General features: G+C 39.2%; 1 pseudogene; it reads left to right on the top strand.

Moving 5' to 3' along the window:
• The first annotated feature begins 23,315 nt into the window (after positions 1–23,315).
• Positions 23,316–23,963, top strand: LOC125098997 (stress-associated endoplasmic reticulum protein 1-like; annotated as a pseudogene).
• Positions 23,964–26,591: the final 2,628 nt, after the last annotated feature.

The following is a 26,591-nucleotide window of genomic DNA, read 5'->3' as shown; positions in this document are numbered from 1 at the left end:
CAATCATCAGAAGTTATTATCAACAGTTATATTCCAATAAGCTAAGCAACCTAGATGAAATGGATGCATTCCTGGAAAACTGTAAACTCCCAAAATTGAACCAGGAAGAAATCGACAACCTAAATAGACCGATATCTAGTAACGAGATTGAAGCAGTGATAAAAAACCTCCCAAAAAACAAGAGCCCAGGACGTGACGGATTCCCTGGGGAATTCTACCAAACTTTCAAAGAAGAAATAACACCTATTCTCCTGAAGCTGTTTCAAAAAATTGAAGCAGAAGGAAAACTTCCAGACTCTTTCTATGAAGCCAGCATTACCCTGATCTCCAAACCAGGCAAAGACCCTACAAAAAAAGGAGAATTTCAGACCAATATCACTGATGAATATGGATGCTAAGATTCTCAACAAGATCCTAGCAAACAGGATCCAACAGCACATTAAAAAGATTATCCACCATGACCAGGTGGGATTCATTCCTGGGCTACAAGGATGGTTCAACATTTGCAAATCAATCAATGTGATAGAACAAATTAATAAGAAAAGAGAGAAGAACGACATGGTCCTCTCAATTGATGCAGAAAAAGCATTTGACAAAATCCAGCATCCATTCCTGATTAAAACGCTTCAAAGTATAGGGATAGAGGGATCATTCCTGAACTTCATCAAATCTATCTATGAAAAACCCACAGCAAATATCATCCTCAATGGGAAAAAGCTTGCAGCCTTCCCGTTGAGATCAGGAACACGACAAGGATGCCCACTCTCACCACTCTTATTTTTTATTTCTTTTCAGTGTCCCAAAATTCATTGTTTATGCACCACACCCAATGAGGCTCACCCAACCTCTCACCCCCCCTCCCCTCCAAAACTCTGTTTCTCAGAGTCCACAGTCTCTCATTGTTCATCTCCACCTCCAATTTTCCCCAACTCGCTTCTCCTCTCCATCTCCCCATCTCCATGTCATTCCTTATGCTCCGCAAAGAAGCAAAACCATATAATTGACTCACTCCGCCTGACTTATTTCATGCAGCATAATCTCTTCCAGTCCCATCCATGTTGATACAAAAGGAGGTGTAATATTCCATTGTATATATGGACCATATCTTCTTTATCCACTCATCCGTTGAAGGGCATCTTGGTTCTTTCCACAGTTTGGTGACTGTGGCCATTGCTGCTATGAACATTGGGGTAGAGATGGCTCTTCTTTTCACTACATCTGTATCCTTGGGGTAAATACCCAATAGTGCAATTGTAGGGTCATAGGGAAGCTCTATTTTTAATTTCTTAAGGAATCTCCACACTGTTCTCCAAAGTGGCTGCACCAACTTGCATTCCCACCAACAGTGTAAGAGGGTTCCCCTTTCTCCACATCCTCTCCAGCACATGTTGCTTCCTGTCTTGCTAATTTTGGCCATTCTAACTGGTGTAAGGTGATATCTCAATGTGGTTTTAATTTGAATCTCCCTGATGGCTAGTGATGATGAACATTTTTTCATGTGTCTGATAGCCATTTGTATGTCTTCATTGGAGAAGTGTTTGTTCATATCTTCTGCTCATTTCTTAATATGATTGTCTGTTTTGTGTGTGTTGAGTTTGAGGAGTTCTTTATAGATCCTGGATATGAACCTTTTGTCTGTACTGTCATTTGCAAATATCTTCTCCCATTCCGTGGGTGGCCTCTTTGTTTTCTTGACTGTTTCCTTTGCTGTGCAGAAGCTTTTGATCTTGATGAAGTCCCAAAAGTTCATTTTTGCTTTTGTTTCCTTTGCCTTTGAAGACATATCTTGAAAGAAATTGCCGTGGCCGATGTTGAAGAGGCTACTGCCTATGTTTTCCTCCAGGATTTTGATAGATTCTTGCCTTGCGTTGAGGTCTTTCATCCATTTTGAGTTTATCTTTGTGTTTACTGTAAGAGAATGGTTGAGTTCCATTCTTCTGTATATAGCTGTCCAATTCTCCCAGCACCACTTATTGAAGAGACTGTCATTTTTCCATTGGATATTTTTCCCTGCTTTGTCGAAGATTATTTGACCATAGAGTTGAGGGTCTGTATCTGGGCTCTCTACTCTGTTCCATTGGTCTATGTGTCTGTTTTTGTGCCAATACCATGCTGTCTTGGTTATCACAGCTTTGTAGTAAATCTTGAAATCAGGCAACATGATGCCCCCAGTTTTGTTTTTCTTTTTCAATATTTCCTTAGCAATTTGGGGTCTCTTCTGGTTCCATACAAATTTTAGGAGAAAAGCCCATGTTTTTTAGAACTATAATCCCATATTCACAATACAAAGGGTAAAAGTTCTGAAAACTAAAAGACTTTGTAAATTTGGTACCAAAATTCATTTGGTAGTCAATTATTTACCTGATTTTGTGTGATTATTCATTTGTTTCACTGAAGAAATATTCACGTATATAATTGCATGGTGATGGTCCAAACCCCACTTGGAGTATTACATAATATATTGTACATGCACTGTGCTGCTTTTCTAAAACTCAAATTCTAAATTTTTAAACACATTTTACCCTAGGGATTTCCAATAAGGGACTGTAGATCTACAACAAATCTAGATTATTGTACCTAGTTGGAAAAAATTAAAAAGCTAACTCTGAAGATCTGATTCATGAAAATAGGCCACTCAATGTTTTAAGTTTTTAAAGAAATAACATACCAAAAATATAATACAACACAAACTCTTTTTAACACAACCATATCCTATGTTAAATAACTTGAGTCAACTGATATATTTAATAAGCCTACCATGCATCTCAATCTCAAATTGCTGGATGTTGTGATGGAGAAATTAAGTATTCCATATCCTCCTCAAACTCTAAAACACTTCACTCACATGCCACTTGCCAAATCCAAAAAAATTTTTTGATCCCTCCCTTGTGTAAAACCAAGAGTTGAGACTATTCAATCTTTTAAAATATGAGGACAATGAATCTTGGAAAACTGAAAAAATGAATTAACTAAAAAAAGAAATTACAGAAAATTTTAAAAAATGAGGACATTTTTGTTTTAAAAAAATCAACTTAATGTCACTTAGCTATAAAATCGATAACATTAAAAAACCACTATAACTTCAGTCACATCTTTATTTCATATTTTATGAGCCATAGCTGCATATGCATACATTTATAAATAGCATACATGTGTATGAGACATATTTATTTACCCTACAGACAAAGCCTGGTATTCATATACAGAATTTCAGATTTTTTGTGATTCCTCCAAGGCCCCTAGTATTCCAAGCTCCACAAGGCAGAATTTAATTGTCTATTCCTTAACCTAAAAATCAAACTTTTCTTGGGGAAACTGAATCCTCTGCTTTATATGCCATTACTATCCTCAAACACTATACTCATTAATTCAATAACTTAAAAAAAATTTTAAGGTATACTATTAAAATCACTATGTCAAATGTAAGAGAAGCCAGAAATTAATAAAAGAACAACCCCCAAAGAGCTTACTAGCTTGTATTAATGAACTACTTATTTTAAAAATACATTGCACTGTGCTAAAGTATATGTTATAGAAGAGTTATGAATAAAAAAGCAATGCAGGGATAAATAAGAATTAAAAACAAAAGTCACAAATGAAGTATTATAAAGGATAAACAAGAGACCACCAAAGAAACAAAAAAGCATTTCAGCAAAAGGCGCAGTATGAGCAAGGTACACTTACTTGTTAAAGATTGAGAACTTACATACAGTACTAAAAAGCAGGATAGTAGCTACATTGGAGAGTGGTGGTGATTTGGGTGGGACATGAAAGGGACACTCCTGAGATGCTAATAATATTCTGCTTTTTAATTTGGATGTTGTTTCCATGTTGTATGTCTGTCTCAGGAAAATTTGTGGAGCTTTTACTTAGAATTTATGCACATTGCTATATATGTTGTATGTCAATGAAATCTTCCCCCCAAAATACCAAGTTAGGGCTAACCTGAAATGCTATATAAACCAGTTCTGACCTTGACTGACAATTTCCTAATTCTGTCTTTGTTCAGACTATGAGCTCTCTGCTCAAGAAATGCCCCCCCTTTTTTAAAGATTTATTCATTTATTTATTTGAGAGAAAGAGAGAGAGAATGGCCATGCAAGTTGGGGGGGGACAGAGAGAGAGAAACTCAAGCAGACTCCCTGCTGAGCACAGAGCCCAACACAGGGCTTGATCCCATGACCCTAAGATCATGACCTGAGCTAAAACCAAGAGTCAGGTGCTCAACTCACTGAGCCATCCAGGCGCCCCTCAAGAAATCCTTTCTTTTCAGCTCTGTTTATGTATTGATCCAGTACAAATCTAAATTGTCCCTGGGCACAATTAAGCTCTCCCTATATCACTTCTACAGCAACTATCACAGTCTGTCTTGTGTACGTTTGTTTATTCCTAATTCACCAAAAATTGTTACTTCTGAAGACCTTTGTTAACACAGTTCCCAGTGCAATAGTACACATATAGTGCTCAAAAACTGTTTGCTTCATTGAACTAAAGTATATCAGGTAATTTTTACCTGAAAGGAGCCAAAAATCCAAGCTAAGATGTAGGGAAAAAAAATAGGTAATGAGATTCAGAACATTATCAAGGTCTATGAACTGATGAAAGATATTCAAAATTGTCTTTAATTACACGCAGCAGGCTTACACTGAGAATATAGACTTGAAATGAATTCAACAGAGTAACAGTTGTTCGATGGATGGAGAGGAGGACCACAACCATTCCAGCATTGCAGTTCCGGGGAGAAATGCAAAGTATTCCATCCCTGTACCAGCAACTGAATGCTAAGTAACAAACTATCCCAAAATTTAGTGATTTAAAAAGGATATATTTGATTATGGGTATGCAATCTGAGCTTGATTCAACTCGTTGGTTCTTCTGCCTGTCTTGCCTGAGCCACTTGTGTGAGTTCATTCATTTGAAGGTTTGTTCAACTACCACTGGAAATCCAAGATGTCTTCACACATGTCTGTTACTTCAGATGGAAATGTAGAACTGAGAACTAAATGAGTGGTCTCTCCCACTGGGTAGCTCGATCTCTTTTCTGGTGGCTCAGGATGTTAAGAAAGAGTATTCGAAGAGGACAAGCTCCAATATACAAGTACTTATTAAGCCTTGCTAATGCCCCAATGACTGAAGTAAGTAAAAACGGCCAAGCCCAGGCCTGTGTGGTTCACAAGCCTACACAAAGGCATACATCCTGGGAGATGTGGCTCACTGGGAGAGCCAATGGAATGCAAAATAGTTAACCTTCCTTAAAGTCAGTGTTCTGTAAAATTCAGCTGCTATAATGACTTGTATGAGGCAAAAATAAGATATAGAAAATAAAGTACAATAAATGTCAGTTCCTTTCGTACCATTTTTTCAATCTCCAAGAAACTCCAACTAAAAAAGAATTCAATAATTTCTCCATTCACGTCATTATAACCACAAGCCACGGACACTTTGGCTAAATAGGAGCAGGAGCTCAGATACTACTTAGTGAGAGAAGTTAAACAGATCGGATCACATGTGGGCTTGAGCACCTCCTGCCAGTGATTTTGATAATACACCAGCCCATATGCATCCTCTTGCCTCCACTGATTGGCATAAGGCCTGGAAACCCTCCTGGGGGACAGAAAGCAGGTGGTAAAGATTGAATCCTGCATACTATTAATTTTTAACAAATATAATGTGTGATGGGCTGGGAGAGTCCCAACAGGAATAATGATGTCAGGAAGGAAAAACAGGGGAAGTGAGCCAGATCCAGTGAGTCAGATCCAATAATAGCATTCAAAAGGCAATGTTGGCTCCAGGGTCAATGACACACAGCTGATACCAGAAACTACATTAGCCCAGCCAATCTGGAAGCACTTGGACGCTCTGGAAGAAAGTGACTACATGTTCATATGAATTGAGAAAGCTTGTGAGGCCCCAAATATTCTGGTATTATCAGACACTTGATTAAGCATAACAGCAGGAAGGAGTTTCCTATGGCTGCCGTAATGAAGTATCACAATCTGAGTACTTAGAAAAACAGGAATTTATGGTCTCACAGTTCTGGATGCCAGAAGTCTGAAACCAAAGTGTCAGCAGGGCCATGTTCCCTCTGAAGATGCCAGGGAAAGATCTGTTCTGTGCTTCTCTCCAAGCTTCTGGTAGCCATAGGTGTTTCTTGGCTTGCTGATGTATCACTGCATTCCTAACCCCATCACACCAAAGGGCCGTTTCACATCATCTTCCTCTGTGCATATCTGCTTCTGTGTCCAAATTTCCCCTTTACATGACACTAGTCATATTAGATATTGGGCATTATGCGAATGGCGTCATTTTAACTTAATTACTTCTATAAAGACCTATTTTAAAATAAGGTCACAGTCTGAGGTATGGGAGGCTCAACGTATCTTTTTTAGGGTGCACACAGTTCAACCCATACCAGAGGATGTACTCCATTTTGCACCCACAAAAAGTATGCTGGCCAAATTGACTGAGCTCTACACAAAGGTGTCCACTGAAGCAGCAACAATGATGACACAGAAAGCAGGCAGCTCAATCAGAGCTCACACCTCAGCTAGATCTTAGAGTCTAAGATCTGTAGTCTAGGTGCCAACAGTGGAGCTTCATACCAACTGTCATGACTCAAAACAAATGAAGCCCATGGGAATTTGGACAGCAGCTCTTCCAGAATGGCACCTCTTCAAGACTTTGGGAACTGAGCTGTGATATTCCAGTTTGATCGGTCAAGGCAGAAATGAAAAGATCTATATTGCTAATCACTGTATTACTTTTGGATTTCCACCTTGCCTCAGAAAAAAAGTTCTCTTTGTTACCAAGAGCTACAAGCACTGATTTGCAGCTTTACCAGAGACAATAGTAGCATTATGTTTTTACTAATGACAATCTGATTTCACTGATTATCTGATGCAGTGGATTTTCAGCTCACAAATGATGATTATGGTGGTAACCACCAATAACAGGTGAAATTCCAGAATAGCACAAAAGCAGAACTACTGGGACAAGAACAGCAGCAACTGATTACCAGTTCTAATTGAAAGACATTAGTAAGTAGTACCTCTAAAACTTCAGGGTAGTATTTCAATAGCAGGACCCAGAAAGGCCTACAATTCTTTCTAAAAAGTGAATGGAAACTTGAAGCACTGAAATTTGGGTATCGGAGGTCACTAAAGCCTGTGACATTCAGGATACATCTTGTTTTACCTAAGAATCCATTAACATAATCCTTTAAATAGCTTTTCTGCTAGACTTAGAATTTTTCAATTAACAAAAACTAGATTTCTGAAAACTTAAAAACTAATACGTATGTTTTTAGATTGGGTGTAATTAGGCTCTAATTACCCATTAGCTACATATGGATAAGGAAATGGTATTTTACTTTGTGATTTAAGTCTTTGTGATTTAAGGGTTTATGATAAAATACACCTTTCCTCTGTAAATCAGCATAGATATTGATCACAACAATATGTATTAAAGTGCAAGTTTGGAAACATCCCAAATGTCTTACTATACAGGAATGATTGGATAAGTCTACTCATAAATGGAATATTACAGAATCATTAAAAACTATGTTTGTGAAGAATATTAAATGAAATATAAATGCAGGGGCCCCAGGGTGGCTCAGTCATTAAGCATCTGCCTTTGGCTCCTCATGATCCCAGGGTCCTGGGATCAAGCCCCACATCGGGCTCCTTGCTCAGAGGGAAACCGGCTTCTCCCTCTCCCACTCCCCACTTGTGTTCCCTCTCTCTGTGTGTCTCTCTGCCAAAAAAATAAATAAAATCCTTAAAAAAAAAGAGAAATGATAATGCTTACATTATAACATTAAAAGAAAAAAGTAGGACATCAAACTATATGTAGTGTGACTACAATTTGATTTAAAGAGAGAAAGAGAGATGCCTGGGTGACTCAGTTGGTTGAGCATCTGCCTTTGGCTGAGGTCATGATCCCAGGGTTCTGGGATGGAGCCCCACAAGTGACTCCTTGCTCGGTGGGGAGCCTGCTTCTCCCTTTCCCTCTGCCTGCTGCTTCCCCTGCTTGTGCTCTCTCTATCCTCTGTCCCTGACAAATAAATAAAATCTTAAAAAAAAAAAAAAGTTATGCTTAAAAAAAGAGAGAGAAAGAGAAACCAAGCAAGAAACCAATGTCTAGAAGAAACTATAAACATATATTAAAATGTTAAACCTTATCTCCAGATGGCAGGGTTACAAGTAACTTTTACTTTCTCTCACCATCTTTGTGTTATCTAACTTCCCTGCAACCAAAATATTTTCAAAATCAGCAAGCAAACAATGGCATTTTTTAAAATCACCATGATACTTTTAGCTCATACATTGCAAAAGAGTGGAGAGGTCTACTCCCTAAGCCTAGAAGCTTTAAATTCAGAGGATAAATTCGTTTATTGAGAAAATAGTAACCAGGGGCATCTCGGTGACTCTGTCAGTTAAACATCTGCCTTCAGCTCAGGTTATGATCCCAGGGTCCTGGGATTGAGCCCCACATGGGGCTCCCTGCTCAGTGGGGATTTGGCTTCTCCCTCTCCCTCCGTCCCTTCCCCCTGCTTATGTTCTCTCACTCAAAAAAATGTTAAATCTTTAAAAATATAGTAACCACACAAAAATTATAACACTAGTGGGGCACCTGGGTGGCTCAGTGGGTTAAAGCCTCTGCCTTGATCCCGGGGTCCTGGGATCAAGCCCTGCATGGGGCTCTCTGCTCGGTGGGGAGCCTGCTCTCCCCTCTCTCTCTCTCTCTCTGCCTGCCCCTCTGCCTACTTGTGATCTCTGTCTGTCAAGGAAATAAATAAAAGCTTTAGAAAAAACTTATAACACTAGTCAATGATATTTATATATTATTCTCAGAAAGAAAAAATTACTGCTAGACATGCAATAGAAATAACTGAATCTCTGATGGTAAGAGAAAGTTAAAGGCTGCTAAAACAATGTCCTTTAGTACTGACAATTATTATTCATGTCAAGTTAATTGTGAATAAGATACAAACACACACCATCATTATTGTCATCCAGACTATTAAATGCCAGCCTCATTTTTTCTCCTGGTCTTTAAGGTACCGCAAAAATTCTCCAAAGTCCAACCCTGAATCCTCATTGGTATTTCCAGCTTTAAAAATGTCCTACAAGTGGGGCGCCTGGGTGGCTCAGTGGGTTAAGCCGCTGCCTTCGGCTCAGGTCATGATCTCAGGGTCCTGGGATCGAGTCCCGCATCGAGCTCTCTGCTCAGCAGGGAGCCTGCTTCCCTCTCTCTCTGCCTGCCTCTCCGTCTACTTGTGATCTCTCTCTGTCAAATAAATAAATAAATAAATAAATAAATAAATAAATCTTAAAAAAAAAAATGTCCTACAAGAGGGGTGCCTGGGTGGCTGAGTGGGTTAAAGCCTCTGCCTTCGGCTCCGGTCATGATCTCAGGGTCCTGGGATTGAGCCCCGCATCGGGCTCTCTACTCTGCAGGGAGCCTGCTTCCTCCCCTCTCTCTCTCTGCCTGCCTCTCTGCCTACTTGTGATCTCTCTCTCTCTGTCAAATAAATAAAATCTTTTAAAAAATGTCCTACAAGAAAGAAGAAATTGATTACAGAAACATATTGCAAGTAAACCCACTGTAGCATGCTAACATTGGCACAATTCACTCATATTAATTATTGTCTTAGTTTTTCAGTCACAGGTGAAAGGCTTCTAAGAACACTTGTGATTTTTTTTAACTTGTGCAATACTAGAGAATAGCCACCATGTCATTCCAAATAATTCTGAATTTATAAGTAGGTATTTAACAGAGGTAAACATGAATGCCAAGTGCCTTGAGAGAGGAAAGATACTACGATACATAATCTTTGCCATCAGAGACCTCACACTCTATTAACTAAATGAGAGAAAATACTTAAATTTTTAAGAGAACTTAGGATGGTGGAGTAGTAGAGTAACCCTGGGCTTCTTCCTCCCTCAAACACAGCTAGTTAAACATCAAATCATTTTGAACACTTAGGAAATCAATCTGAGGATTAAGAAAACAATTTGCACAATTAGAGGAGGGAATATGGCAGATACTAGGTTTGGAGCCATGAATTGGGGGAGAGAAAAGCTGCAGTGCCACAGAGGAGAGGGAGTACTTTTTGTGGAACAAAGCTGGGGAAGGAGAGAGAGAGTAGTGGAAGGGTCTGTGAAAGACGTCATGGTGTGGGGATCCCCTGGGTGGTACTAGGAGAGAAAGGTCCCTTTCCCAGAGTACATTTGGAAGAGTGTTTTTATTTTTCTTTCTATAAAAGATTTTACTTATTCATTTGAGAAAGAGATGGCAACAGTAACAGCATGAGTGGGGAGAAGAGAAACAGGCTCCCCACAGAGCAGGGAGCCCAACATGGGGCTTGATCCCAGGACCCCGGGATCATGATCAGGGCTAAAGCAGATCCCAACTGACTGAACTACCCAGGTGCCCCCTGGAAGAGGGTTTTAAGATCTGGAGTTTTGAAACCCAGCCACGGGCCAGAGATAAGCACAGATGAACTCTGGCACCAGGCATGCCCATGGCTGGGCACAGACAGTATGAGGGAAGGGATTTGATGAAAGCTTGGGGCAGAGAAGAGGACATGGTTCTCTTTTCTGTGAGGTCCACCTATATAGGGAGACCATGAGCATCCCTCCCTAGAGATGAGAGGGCAAGGTGATGCCATCTTCCACCCCACCCCCACCAATACCAGCACTGTCAGACTTCAGACAGAAACACAGCATGTCCAGGAGAGGTTGGAGTCACAACAAGCCCAGGGCCCCTGCACCTCGCAGGGGCATTTTTATAAGGACAGTCCTGACAGTGAGACAGAGCAGTGGGCCTCTCCCTCAGAAGACCAACACAGGTCGCCATCATGTACCAGGTCTACTGATCACAGAGTGCCCCAAAGAATCAGCCTCAGTTCCAGTGGAGCTGGTTTTTTCTTTTTTCTTTCTTTCTTTGGAATCAGGCTCATAGTTTTTTGTTCTTTTGTTGATTTGTTTGTTTCCTTTCCTCTCTCTCTCTCTCTCTTTTTTTTTTTTTTTTTGCTCAGGCTTCTTTCTTTTCTTTTTTCCTTCCTTCTTTTTCTTTGGACTCAGGCTTATACTTTTGTTTGTCTGTTTGTTTTTGCTCCTTCTCCTTTTCTCTTTTCTTTGATCAGGCATTCCCCCCCACCCCTTTTAGGCATATCTTAACAAACAAATCAAAGCACACCTAGTTAAAAGTCCAAGCACTCCCCACTACAAAGAAGGATGACCTCTGCAGAGGACTGACCTGTGAAAATGAGCAGCCAAAACACAATAGCATACATCAGAAACACTTCCCAAAATGCCAGGCCCTGGACAGTACATGGCCCTTTCATAACATGTGAAAGACAGAAACCTAGACATAATGACAAAATGGAGGAATTCTCCCCAAAAGAAAGATCAAGAAGAAAGCACAGCCAGGGATTTATTCAAACAGATATAAGCAATATATCCAGACAAGAATTTAGAACAACAGTCAAAAATACTAGCTGGGCTTAAAAGAAGCATAGAAGACACCACAGCAACACTGGCTGCAGAGCTAAAAGACCGAAGATATACGTCATAATAAAAACTCTATCTATAACTGAGATGCAAAACTGACTGGATGTAATGACAATGATGATAGAAGAGGCAGACTATTGAATAGGTGACACAGAAGATAAAATTATGGAAAATAATGAGGCTAAAAAGAAGAGGGAAAGGTAATTATTAGATCATGATTACAGACTTAGGGAATTCAGCAATTTCACAAAATGCAGTAATATCTGTATCATAGGGGTCCCAGAAGAAAAAAAGCAGGAAAAAGGGGCAGAAGGTTTATTTGAACAAATTATAGGCATTCAAGTCCAAGAGGCACAGAGAACTCCCCTCAAAATCATCAACAACAAAAAAAAGTCAACACCAAGACATATAGTAGTGAAACTTGCAAAATACAAAGATAAAGAGAGAATTCTGAAAGCACCTAGGGACAAAAAGTCCTTAAACTATAAGGATAGTCAAATAAGGTTAACTGCAGATCCAACCACAGAAATTTGGTAGGCCAGAAGAAAGTAGCATGATATATCCAACGTGCTGAATGGGAAAAATATGCAGCCAAAAATACTATATCCAGCAAGACTGTCAATCAGAATAGAAGGAACAATAAAGAGTTTCCAAAACAAACAAAAAATAAACAAGTTCGTAGACACAAAACCAGCTCTGCAAGAAATATTAAAGGGGACACTCTGAGCAGGAAAGAGACACCAAAAACAACAAAGACTAGAAAGGAATAATCTACAGGATCAGTGACTTTATAGGTAATACAATGGCACAAAATTAATATCTATCAATAATCACTCTGAATGTAAATGGACTAAATAATCCAATCAAAAGACATAGGATTAAAGACCCATCAATATGCTGCTTACAAGACACTCATTTTAGGGGCATCTGGGTGACTCAGGTGGTTAAGCATCTGCCTTCAGCTCAGGTCGTGATCCTGGGGTCCTGAGATCAAGTCCTGAAACAGGCTCCCTGCTCAGCAGGAAGTCTGCTTCTCCCTCTCCCTTTGTCCCTGCCCTCTGTTCATGCTCCCTCTCTTACTTTCTCTCTAATAAATAAATAAATTTTTTTTTTAAAAGTCTTAGAGGGGCGCCTGGGTGGTTCAGTGGGCTAAAGCCTCTGCCTTCAGCTCAGGTCATGATTCCAGGGTCCTGGGATCAAGCCCCGCATTGGGATCTCTGCTCAGCAGGAGCCTGCTTTCCTCTCTCTCCACCTACTTGTGATCTCTGTCTGTCAAATAAATAAATAATATCTTTTAAAAAAGGCTTAGACACAAAGATACCTCCAGATTGAAAATGAGGGGGTGGAGAATAATCAATCATGCTAATGAACACTGAAAGAAAGCTGTAGTAGCCATACTTACATCAAATTAGATTTTAAACCAAAGTCTATAATAAGAGATGAAGAATAGCACAGTATCATAATAAAGGGATCTATCCAACAAGAGGATCTAACAATTATAAATATTTATGCTCTAATTTGGGAGCAGCCAAATATATAAATCAATTACTAACAGACTTAAAGAAACTTATTGATAATGATACAATATAATAATAGGGGACTTTAACACCCCACTCACATCAATGGAGAGATCTTCTAAGCAGAAGATCAACAAGGGAACAATGGCTTTGAATGACACACTGGACCAGATGGATTTTACAGACATATTCAAAACATTTCATCCCAAAGCAGCCGAATACACATTCTTGTCAAGTGCACATGGAACACTCTCCAGAAAAGATAACATACTGGTTCACAAGTCAGGCCTCAACCAGTGGAAAAGATTAAGACAATACCATGCATATTTTCAAACCACAATTCTATGAAACATGACAAACACAATTTAGAAAGAATAAAGAACATAAGAACAAGAAAACACAAGAACAAATTTGGAAAGACCACAAATACTTAGGGGTTAAAGAGCATCCTCACTAAGGAATGAATGAGTTAACCAGGAATTTAAAGAAGAAATTTAAAAATACATGAAAACAAATTAAAATGAAAATATAACAGTCCAAACTTCTGGGACACAGCAAAGGCAGTAATAAGAGGGAAGTATATATGAACACAGGCATTCCTCAAAAAGCAAGAAAAGTCTCAAATCACAATCTAACCTTACACCCAAAGGAGTTGGAAAAAAATAACAGCAAATAAGGTCTAGAACCAGCAGAAGAAGGGAAATAATTAAGATTAGAGCAGAAATAAAAGATACAGAAATAAAAAAAAAAACAGTAGAACAGATCAATGATACCAAGAGCTAGTTCTTTGAAAGAATAAATCAACTTGATAAACCCCTAGCCAGACTTATCAAAAAGTAAAGAGAAAGGACCAAATAAATAAAATCATGAATAAGAGAGGTGAGATCACAACCAATACCACAGAAATACAAACAATATAGGAGAATATTTTTACACTAACAAATTGGGCAATCTGGAAGAAATGGACAAATTCCTAGAAACATATAAACTACCAAAACTGAAATAGAAAGAAACAGAAAATTTGAATGGACCCATAACCAGCAAAGAAGTTGAATCAGTAATCAAAAATCTCTCAACAAACAAGAGTCCAGAGCCAGATGGCTCCCAGGGGAATTCTACCAAACGCCTAAAGAAGGTTCTTTATTCTTCTGAGGCTGTTACAAAAAAAATAGAAATAGAAGAAAAACTTCCAAACTCATTCTACGAGGGCAACATTACCTTGATTCCAAAACCAAGGACCTCACTAAAAAGGAGAATTACAGACCAATATCCCTGATGAACATGGATGCAAAAATTCTCAATAAGACATTAGCTAATCAAATTCAACAGTACATTAAAAGGATTATTCACCATGATCAAATGGAATTTATTCCTGGGCTGTAGGAGTGGTTCAATATCTGCAAATCAATCAATGTGATACTCTACATTAATAAAAGATAAGAACCATATGATCCTCTCGATACATGCAGAAAAAACATTTGACAAAATATATCATCCTTTCTTGAAAGAAACCCTCAAGAGAGTAGGGATAGAAGGAACATACCTCAAACCTCAACATCATAAAGGCCATATATGAAAGGTCCACAGCTAATATCATTCTCAATGGGCAAAAACTGAGAGCTTTTCCCCTAAGGTCAGGAACATACACAGATCTCCACAGTCACCACTATTGTTCAACATAGTACTAGAAGTCCTAGCCTTAGCAATCAGACAACAAAAAGAAATTAAAGACATCCAAAGCAGCAAGAAGAAGTTAAACTTTTACTCTTTGCAGATGATATGATATTCAAAATCTGTAATACTCCACCAAAAAATTGCTAGAACTGATGAATTCAGCAAAGTGGCAGGGTATAAAATCAATGTGCAGAAATCTGTTGCATAGCTATACACTAATAATGAAGTAGCAGAAGGAGAAATCAAGGAGTAATCTCATTTATGACTGCATCAAAAACCATAAGATACCTAGAAATAAACCTAACCAAAGAGGCCAAGTATCTCTACTCAGAAAACGATAGATCACTTATAAAAGAAACTAAAAAAGACACAAAGAAATGGAAAAACATTCCATGCTCATGGATTGGAAGAGCAAATACTGTTAAAATGTTAAATTGGATAGAAACATGCAGAAGAATGAAACTGGACCACTTTCTTACACCATACACAAAGTAAGTGCAAAATGGATGAAAGAAATAAATATAAGACAGGAAACTATCAAAATCCTAGAGGAGAAAATATGCAGCAAACTCTTTGACCTCAACCAAAGCAATTTCTTACTAGACATGTCTCCAGAGGCAAGGGAAACAAAAGCAAAAATGAACTATTAGGACTTCATTAAAATAAAAGGCTTCTGTAGAGTGAAGGAAACAATCAACAAAACTAAAAGGCAACTGACAGAATGGGAGAAGATATCTGCAAATGACATCATATAAAGGGTTAATGTCTAGAATCTAGAAAGAACTCATCAAAAGCAACACACACAAAATACAGAATCCAGTTAAGAAATGGGTGGGAGACATGAACAGACATTTCTCCAAAGAAGACAAGCAAATGGCTACCAGACTCATGAAAAAATGCTCAGCATGACTAGGGATCAGGGAAATACAAAGCAAAACCACAAAGAGATATCACCACACACCTGTCAGAATGGCCAAAATTAACAACTCAGGAAACAACAGATGTTGGTGAGGATGTGGAAAAAGAGGAAACTTTTGCACTGTTGGTGGGAATGCAAACTGGTGCAGCCACTTTGGGAAACAGTATGGAAGTTCCTCAAAAAGTTAAAATGCGAACTGCCTTACAATCCAGGAATCACACCACTGGACATTTACCCAAAGAACACCAAAATACTAATTCAAAGGGATACATGCATCCCTATATTTATTGCAGCATTACTTAAAATATCCAAATTATGGAAGCAGTCCAAGTGCCTGTCAATAGATGAAAGGACAAAGATGTGTTATATACATACAATGGAATATTATTCAGCCATCAAAAAGGATGCAATCTTATTATTTACAAAAACATGGATGGAGCTAGAAAGATTTTCACTAGAAAGTGAAAATAAGTCAGAGGAAGACAAACACCATATGATTTCACTCATATGTGGAATTCAAGGAAAAAACAAATGAGCAAGGAAAAAAAGAGAAAGAGAGAAAGAAGTAAGCCAAGAAACAGACTCTTAACTCTAGAGAACAAACTGATAGGTGTGTGTGGGGGTGTCTGTGGGGAGTGGGGAGATAGGATTTTCTTGTTCACTTGTTATGATAACAGCAGCAGATAATGTATGGAATTGTTGATTCACTACATTATATACCTGAAACTAATATTACACTGCATGTTAACTAACTGGAACTTAAATAAAAACTTTAAAAAAACAAAACAGGGGGCGCCTGGGTGGCTCAGCGGGTTGGGCCGCTGCCTTCGGCTCTGGTCATGATCTCAGGGTCCTGGGATCGAGTCCCACCTTGGGCTCTCTGCTCGGCAGGGAGCCTGCTTCCCTCTCTCTCTCTCTGCCTGCCTCTCTGTCTACTTGTGATCTCTCTCTGTCAAAAAAAAAACAAAAAAAAAACAACAACAAAAAAAAGCAAAACAGGGGCACCTGGGTGGATCAATCGGTTAAGCATCCAACTCTTGATTTCAGCTCAGGTTATGATCTTAGGGTCTTGAGATCAAGCCCCACATGGGGCTCTCCACTCAGCAGAGTCTGCTTGAGATTCTTTCCCTCTTCCTCTGCCCCTCCTCTCTCTCTAAGTGAAATCTTTAAAAAGTAAAAAAAAAGAAACCAGAAAACAAAAAGTTAAAGAATGAAGATGAGGTCCTTCTATAGCTACAGTCACTTGGGTAATTTGATATGTGACATTGGGTAATCAATTAAAATTCTTTTAAAAGCCTTCTTTTTAAAAAAAAATATTTGATTTATTTGACAGAGAGAGAGGGAGTACACAAGAGGGAGAAGTAAGCTCCCCACTGAGCAGGGAGCCCAACACAGGGCTCGGTCCCAGGATTCTGGGATCACGACCTGAGGTGAAGGCAGATGCTTAACCAACTGAGCCACACACATGCCCCTAAAAAGTTTTTTTTATAAAAGAGAAAAAAAAAAACCCTCTATGAGTGAGTAGGGATTATTCCCTTCTTCAGGATCACCACTGCAGTGGATAAAGCCCCTTAAAAGTGAATGTTGTCACTTTGTGAAGAAACTTCTCCAATATCCTAAGTGTCTTTCAAAGTATGATTTATTACCTCCAATAATGCTTAAATATAGGATGAAATTATCCAATCACTTTTCAAATAAACTTGTCAGGAAAGTATAAATCATAGCTCAGTGAAAGACAAGGAAACTCATAATATCCTGCTCTGTATCCATTCAGAATATGAATTAATCAGTCATGCTCAGAATGAAGTGAACTTAGATGTCTCATGCAAGTAACTATGTGCCTTACACTCTTAAAAATAACTTTAGTTTGTGGGGGGAAAAAAATGAAGCCTTGCCATTTGCAATGACATGGATGGAGCTAGAAAGTGTAATGCTAAGCAAAATAAGTCAGTCAAGGACAAATACCATATGATCTCTCCCATATGTGGAATTTAAGAAATAAATGAGAGAGAGACAAACCAAGAAACAGACTCTTAACTATTGAGGACAAACTGGTGGTTACCAGAAAGGAGGTGGGGGGAGGGCGGGGATGAGGATTAAAAAGTACACTTATCATGATGAAAATAAAATAAAATAAAGTGAAATGAAGTAAAGTAAGATAAAATAGGAAAAAAAGAAGAAAAGAAAACACAGCTAACACTTTCAGAAACAGAAATGGACAAGTTATTCGGTGTGTCTGTGTTCGATAACCCAAACATCAAAGGAATGTATGGCTGTGTAAAGGGCTTTAATAATTGACTTCCTGGACTACTCTGGCTGTAAGCTCCAGAGAAGTTTGTGGAAGTCCTGGGCTTACATGTGACTATGACATGCTTAAGGTTGACAATTTATGGCAGCATTTGAGGAAAATAAAATGATTCATTTTGAAAATGAAACCAATGTGTTAGATTCCAGAAGAGGTGATATGTGTATTCTTTTTAGGGTACAAAAAATGAAAAGCTACTGGCGTTTTGATCATTTTTCTGTTTTGTAAAGAAAAAGTAGGGGGCACCTGGGTGGCTCAGTGGGTTAAAGCCTCTGCCTTCGGCTCAGGTCATGATCCCAGGGTTCTGGGATCAAGCCCCACATCGGGCTCTCTGCTCTGCAGGGAGCCTGCTTCCTCCTCTCAATCTCTCTCTCTCTGCCTGCCTCTCTGCCTACTTGTGATCTCTGTCTATCAAATAAATAAATAAAATCTTTAAAAAAAAAAAAAGAAAAAGTAGAATCTCACCCTGCACTTAACTGTCTTCATCCTTTCTCTCAGAACCAGTTCCATTCACATTGATTTCCTGGGAAGATTTCAGAAAACTGATTCTTTCCAATTTCAGTATATGTGCTGCTGCAGCAAGCACCTGGAAACATATTCTCAATCAGTGTGTACTCACTTGATCTTGCTGAATGGCCTGAATGTGCATCTCCTGACCAGGCTGATGGCTGTTAAAATTCAGAGGCAGGAAGTCCTGACTGCTGGTGTGACATGTGGTGTGTTGTTTTTCTACCCAAACTTGGCAGGGCCTCTATTTTATAAAAAAAAATCTTTGCCAGATACTTTGATCTATTGGCTGATAACTGCTAGCAGGTAAGCAAATGAAGCATCAGACAATGAAATTTTTTTAAGATTTTTTTTTTTTATTTGAGAGAGAGGGTAAGGGAGTGAGGCAAAGGGAGATAGCATCTCGAGCATGCCCCATGCCCCGCAGAGACCAACACAGGGCTGGACCTCACAACCCTGAGATCATGACCTGAGCTGAAATCAGTAGTCAGACACTTAACTGACTGAGTCACCCAGGAGCCCCACTTCACCCACCGTTTTTAATCCATTTCTTTCACCACCCTAAATGTCTGCTCAAAAATGGGGATTTCAAGCTGACCTAGATCCTTTTAGTTGAAAGATCTCTTACAAGCCATCTAGCATGCTCCCCTCAATTCTACAACTGAGGAAACAAACCCCAGGAAAGCTGAGGGCTTTTGTCCACCCTCACACTATAAGGTAGGTGGAGGTAGAGGCAGGATTCTGCTCACATCTCCCCTTCCTTGTACATGACATGCCAGTTCTGCACTCTGAGGCAGCCAGTGAGGGTTAACTGGGTGGTCTGGCTTCTTTAACTGGTCAAAATTCTGATAAGATTTCTTTCTAATTTGATGTAAGTCATATTTTATTTTATTTTATTTTATTTTATTTTATTTTATTTTGAGTAAGAAGAAGCTTATAAACCCCATCCATTTATGTGAATTACTATCTAATTTCTTTAGAATTATGAAACAGTGGTTTATATTGGCAGGGAATACACTGTAACAATGCAGAAATATTCTTTTGGGATGCAGTAGTAATTGTGACGAACATGGGGGTCTTTTCATAGAATTCCCAATACGCATACATACACTTTTTGGATCCTAAGTCAAATTGCTAAAATTTTTAAACCTAATATTTTATCACCAACATTTCTTTTTTTTTTTTTAAAGATTTTATTTATTTATTTGACAGAGAGAAATCACAAGTAAGCAGAGAGGCAGGCAGAGAGAGAGGAGGAAGCAGGCTCCCTGCTGAGCAGAAAGCCCGATGTGGGGCTCGAACCCAGGACCTGGGATCATGACCTGAGCCGAAGGCAGCGGCTTAACCCACTGAGCCACCCAGGCACCCCTCACCAACATTTCTTTAACGGTATTTTTTTTGGTCATTTACTGATCTTCCTGGGTGTGATAAGGTTCTATAAGAGGACATACATGTGTTTTTTTAGAAGATGAGTCTCATGAGTTGAAATAGCTGAGGTCCTTCATGTTTGTCATATTTACTAAAGTAGTTGGTACAAAATGCATCAAAACCTAGAGGAGTAGCTTTATGTAAATGCTTTGAGAGCTTGCCTAGTATGTGTTTGGAAACATCAAGAACACCAACGTTGCTGAAACGATTACAGCTCACTGTAATACAGTGAGTGAAGGAGAGAGGGAGTGAGAAATGGAAGAAAACAGGAGATGAGACCAGAGAGGGGAATGTAATTAGGGAGTATTATAAATTATCTTGTCTGTTTATCTGTTTAATGCCTGCCACTCCTACTAAAACATATCCCCCAAGAAATAAGGACTTTGTCGGTCTAGTTCATCACTACACCCCAAGCACATAGAACAGTTTCTGACATACAATGAGTAGTCAATAATTGCTGAATAGCCTAAAAATGTGGAGAAATAATATAAAGAAAACATATTTGTGGAGTTTATTTAATGATTCTTTGGCTTACTTAAGAATGGTTCGGGGGGTTGGAGGAGGTGGGTGCCTGGGTGGCTCAGTGGGTTGAGCCTCTGCCTTTGGCTCAGGTCATGATCTCAGGGTCCTGAGATTGAGCCCCATATTGGGCTCTCTGCTTGGCAGGGAGCCTGCTTCCCCCTCTCTCTCTGCCTGCCTCTCTGTCTACTTGTGATCTCTGTCTGTCAAGTAAAAATTAAAAAAAAAAAAAAAAAAAAAAGAATGGTTTAGGGGCACCTGGGTGGCTCAGTCATTAAGCGGCTGCCTTCAGCTGGGTTCATGATCTCAGGGTTCTGGGATGGAGCCCTGCATCGGGCTCCCTGCTCAGCAGGAAGCCTGCTTCTCCCTCTCCCACTCCCTCTGCTTCTGTTTACTGTGTCTCTCTCTGTCAAATAAATACAAAAATCTAAAAAAAAAAGAATTGTTCACCACTTAAGTTGTTCCCAAATTTTCACTATTATTATAAGACATGCTACAATGAATATTATTGTGAGATTATAATCTTCAAATTGCAATTATTTATAACATAGATTCCTGGAAACAGAATTGCCAAGTTATCATCCAAAAAGGGAATGTCAAAAAAATATGATTGTAAAAAAAGGAGGGGGGAGGGAAAGTCATGTCAAAAAGCTGATAGTTTTTCTTCTAAGATGAAGAACAAGACAAGGATGTCCACTCTTGCCACTTTTATTCGACATAGTACTAGAAAGTCCTAGCCATGGCAATCACCAAGAAAAAGAAATAAAAGGCATCCATATTGGCAAGGAAGAAATTAAACTGTCATTATTTACAGATGACATGATACTATACTTAGAAAATTCCAAAGGCTCCATACCAAAACAAAACAATGAAACAAACAACAACAAAAAAAAACACTATTATAAGTAATAAACAAATTCAGTAAAATTGCTGGATAGCAAATTAACACCCAGAAATTGGTTGTTTTTCTATCACTAATAATGAAGTAGCAGAAAGATAAATTAATAAAATAATCCTATTTACCCATTTACAGTTGCACCAAAAAGAATAAAATACTTAGGAATAAACTTAACTAAAGAGATACAAGACTTGTACTCTGAAAACTAGAAAACAGATGGGATCGGGAGGGAGATAAACCGTAAGAGAGTCTTAATCTCACAAAACAAACTGATGGTGGGGCACCTGGGTGGCTCAGTGGGTTAAAGCCTCTGCCTTCGGCTCAGGTCATGATCCCAGGGTCCTGGGATCGAGCCCCGCGTCGGGCTCTCTGCTTGGCAGGGAGCCTGCTTCCCCCTGTCTCTCTGCCTACTTGTGACCTCTCTCTCTCTCTCTCTCTCTCTCTCTGTCAAATAAATAAAAAACATCTTTAAAAAAAAAACAAAAACTGATGGTTGCTGGGAGGTGGGGGGAGGGATACGGTGGTTGGGTTATGGACACTGGGGAGGATATATGCTATGGTGAGTAAATAAATCTGAAAAAAAGATCTATCTTTGCCCCTTCCCTGCCCCCCATTCCACATGCATGTGCTTTCTCTCTCTCAAATTAAAAAAAAAAAAAGAAAAAGAAAAATCTCCTCCACTCATTTGTTCATTTTCCTTAAATAGTTAGTCCTTCTCTACCAATTTCACTTATTCCTCTTCCATTCTCTTTACTGGACAAGTCTTCCAAAGCAATTTATAAGGAGTAAGATACAGTAAGATACAGCGCAGAGGTTACTAGGAGTAAGATAGATAGATCAGAACATGTTTTCATCTCCTTGGAATCTTTTAGACACTTTTATGTCAGAATCGTTAAGTAGCATTTTCTACTAACTGGCTTGAATGACTAATTTTTCCTCCTTTGCCAATAAATACATTTTTATTCTCTACAGTTAAATTTCTAGAAATCATTCTAACAATGGAGTAAATTTTTTTTGCCATAGTTCATTTACATCCCATCATTAATCACACCTACTCATTCAATACATTTTTTTCTGTAGGTTAAATTTGACTTTAAGTCATATACCAATTCTAACAATACATGTAGGAACCACATGCTTTCCTATGCATTACATTTGCTAGTAAGTTACAAAACGATTAGAGGGTAAAATGGTAAAAGCTTTTTGAAGTAATACAAGGAAATTTTACAGTGAAGGACAACAGTTTTATTTTTATATGGCATTTTCTACATTTCTACAAAATGTAGAAATGTAAGTTGTTTTCAGAAATAAGAGCTTAAGTGAAGTAAGTCAATCAGAGAAAGACAATTATCATATGACCTCTCCGATATGAGGAATCTGAGAGGCAGGGCAGGAGGTTGTGGGGGTAAGAGAGGGAAAAAATGAAACAAGATGGGATCAGGAGGGAGACAAACCATGTAAGACTCTTAATCTCACAAAACAAACTGAGGGTTGCTGGGGTTGGGGAGGAGAGGAATAGGTTAGCTGGGTTATGGACACTGGGGGGGTATGTGCTATGGTGAGTGCTGTGAATTGTGTAAGACTGATGAATCATAGAGCTGTATTCCTGATGCAAATAATACATTATACGTTGCTAAAAAAAAAAATAATAATAATAAGAGCTTGCACAGGGTACCTGGGTGGCTTAGTCGGTCAAGCATTCAACTCCTGATTTCAGCTCAGGTCATGATCTCAGGGTTGTGGGTTCAAGCCTGATGTCAGGCTCCCAGATCAGTGGGGAGTCTGCTTCTCTCCCTCTCCCTCTGCCCTTGCACTCGCTCACACACATACACTCTCTTTCTATCTCTCTAAAATAAATAAATACATCTTTAAAAAAAAAAAAAAAAGAGCTTTCTCATTTTCGTAAAGGTCAATGAGGTTCATTTCTCCAAGTGATTTACATTATTATGAGTGTTCAAATTAAAATTTTGAAACATAGAACTCTTGTTTTTTATACATGAAAAAACATAAATTTAAAATGAAATGGAGTCCGGCGTCGTCAGTCAGTCGGCGGCCCGCGCCCCGCTAGCGCTCGGCGCTCGTGCTCGCTTAGCCCAGGCCCAGCGGCCGGAGCTAGTGCCCCGCCTGAGAGCCTCCTAGCTCCGGCGGCGCAGGCACCGGGAGCAGAGCGTCGCGGCGGCTCAAGGGGAGGCGAGCGTGCGCGTCCAAGGGGTGCCGGGGGCAGGTGGTGGCGCCGCGAAGATGGTCGCCAAGCAGCGAATCCGTATGGCCAACGAGAAGCACAGCAAGAACATCACCCAGCGCGGCAACGTCGCCAAGACCTAGAGAAATGCTCCCGAAGAGAAGGCGTCTGTAGGACCCTGGTTATTGGCTCTCTTCATTTTTGTTGTTTGTGGTTCTGCAATTTTCCAGATTATTCAAAGTATCAGGATGGGCATGTGAAGTGACTGACCTTAAGATGTTTCCATTCTCCTGTGAATTTTAACTTGAACTCATTCCTGATGTTTGATACCCTGGTTAAAAACAATTCAGTAAAGCATCCTGCCTCAGAATGACTTTTCATATCATCCTTCATTTGTCATTCCAAGGTTTCTTCACAAGTCATTCCAAGTTTTCTAGTCCATACCACAGTGCCTTGCAAAAGCACCACATGAATAAAGCAATAAAATTTGATTGTTAAGCTATTAAAAATAATAATAATAAAATAAAATGAAATGAAATGGATGGTGACTAACATAATAAATAAAATGAAATGGAAAATGTAAACTACCTAAGACAGGACCTAACACATGGTAAATGATCATTAAATGTTAGTTCTGTCACTCTTCTGCTTGCCTTGTCAACGGTCAATTGAGTAGCCAGAGGCTTAGCTGTATGGTTTGTAACATTATTGGACAAGAGGCAGGCCTAATTCAAAATTTTATATTGTGTATGCCATTTCATAAAGTTATGGGCGGACTTTTCAACTCATCTATTTTTAATTAAAATTAGTGTGTTTATATAAGCTCACCTGTGAGTTTAGCTGAGACTCCTGTCAGGGAGGGAGCTTCTCACACCACTGGGCCTTCTCAGACCCTCCCCAACCATGCTCCCACTCTAGTGTTTCAGAATCTCCCACATTCCCAGTAAAATCTATAGAAATGGAAATCTTACTGCCCTATTTCCACCAACCTCCAACGCTGTGGATATAAATTAGTGCAATAATAACAGCTAACATTTACTAAGTGATGACTATTATGTGTCCTCACTGTGCTAAAAAGAAAGCGTTGTTTAAGCCAGTTTTATTAGGGAAATATACATAAGTGGAGCCATGAAAGTGAGGCGCTGAAACACGTTCAAGGAATTAGGAAGCCTGGAATAGATGTTGCATGGTTCATACGCAGAAGTAGATGTGGAAGTCACCCAGGACGATGGAAGTATCTGGAATGGAGATGAGGACTGTGAGCAGGTGCTAAGTCTTCAGTGACCAAGAGGTTTATATAGAAGGTCTGGGAGCAGCAAAGAATAAAATCGTTAGGTCAGATGGCAGATGGCACGGGCTTCAGTGAAGCAGATGCTTCGAAAGGAGAAAGGAGAGGAGGGTCTCCAACCCAGAGAGGGCTGCAAGAGGGCTCCTCAGAGAAGAACTGCTTCAGTAGAACTTCAGGGGAAAGCATGGCTCTGTAAAGAGGTTTAAGTGCTGAGAGGTTGTTAAAGCAAAAGTTCCAGGGGTCACAGAAAGTTTTGGGTGGAAATGAGGTAAGGAAAACTTTCTTCCTGCTACTTCCCTATTCTTCTTTAAGAAATTAGAGCACTGATAATAGATCAAAAACAATTAGGCTCACTGTTAAAACAGGAGAGTTTTACTGGGAGGAATCAAAAGATTATAAATAGAACTCCAACAAGCACATATTTGCTTTTGCTTAGTAAGCTCTAAACTGGTTTTCTAGGCTCCGTCCCCCACCTGAGGAGACCCCCACGTCTCCTCAGAAAGTCCTATAGGAAACAGGGTAGAGCCCAGAGGAAAAGAGGGCACTGACAGCTTAATTTTGTCTATAATCTGGGTGTTTCTCAGCCTGAAATCTACAACCCCCTCCTGGTGTTTTCTGTGGAAATTTTCTAATTTTGTGTTTTCTTTCTGAAGATAATCTGAAGGCAAATACCATAAGCAACCAGATAGTCACCTCATAACTAAGACCTATTTATTTCATGGCCCCTGTGTATTTGTGTTCACACACCAGCTACCTTCAAATAATACCACTTTCTTGAGGGCTAATGAAAAAAAGAACAGGGGTTCACCTCAGAGGCAATAATGCATTTTTGCCAAGTAAAATCCAGTGACATCAGAGTCCACTCTATGAATGCATTCTCACAGTATTCAAACAAAAAAAGAAAGTGGAGGAGAACTGAGCAAACATAATTTCAGAATTATGTTTAATAATTCTTAATAATGCTTAATTTAAATTTACCAATCAATAAAATATTCATAAGAAAGTAGAAATTTAGTTTTAGCCAAATGCTGTTAGTTGTCCCATTAAACAAATGTTATTAATTGGAATTTCAGTGGTTTTTATGGACTTCTGTTTAATTTGTATATCTGTTAGGATTTATGGTTATATAAGAGCTATAAACATGATTTTATGATTTTCTTGTTTATAGATATATCTAAGTAACATGATAAAAATGATTTAACTTGGAGTGTCTGGGTGGCTCAGTTGGTTAAGCATCAGCCTTCAGTTCTGTTCATGATCTCAGGATCCTGGGATCGCTCCGGGCTCCCTGATCAGTGGGGCATCTGCTTTTCCCTCTCTCTGTGTCCCTCCCCTGCACCTGTGCTCTCTCTCATGCTCTCTTTCTCTCAATCAATAAATAAAATCTTTTTTAAAAATGATTTAACTCGATCCTTGGTAGTACAAGAATAGTTTTTCTTTTTTTTTCTAATTTTAACTTTTTAAAAAAATTTCTTTTCAGTGTTCCAGAATTCATTGTTTATGCACCACACCCAGTGCTCCATGCAATATGTGCCCCCCTTAATACCCACCACCAGGCTCACTCAACCCCCTGCCCCCCTCCCCTTCAAAACACTCAGTTTGATTCTCAGAGTCCACAGTCTCTCATGGTTCGTCTCCCCCTCCAATTTCCCCCAACTCCCTTCTCCTCTCCATCTCCCATGTACTCCATGTTATTCCTTATGCTCCACAAATAAGCAAAACCATATGATAACTGACTTTCTCTGCTTGACTTATTTCACTTAGCATAATCTCTTCCAGTCCCGTCTGTGTTGATACAAAAGTTGGATATTCATCCATTCTGATGGAGGGGCATAATA

Source organism: Lutra lutra, chromosome 4 (genome assembly GCF_902655055.1).
Source record: "Lutra lutra chromosome 4, mLutLut1.2, whole genome shotgun sequence".
Taxonomy (NCBI): domain Eukaryota; kingdom Metazoa; phylum Chordata; class Mammalia; order Carnivora; family Mustelidae; genus Lutra; species Lutra lutra.
The sequence above is the reverse complement of the archived record's forward strand: the minus strand, read 5'-3'. Positions and strand labels throughout refer to the sequence as shown.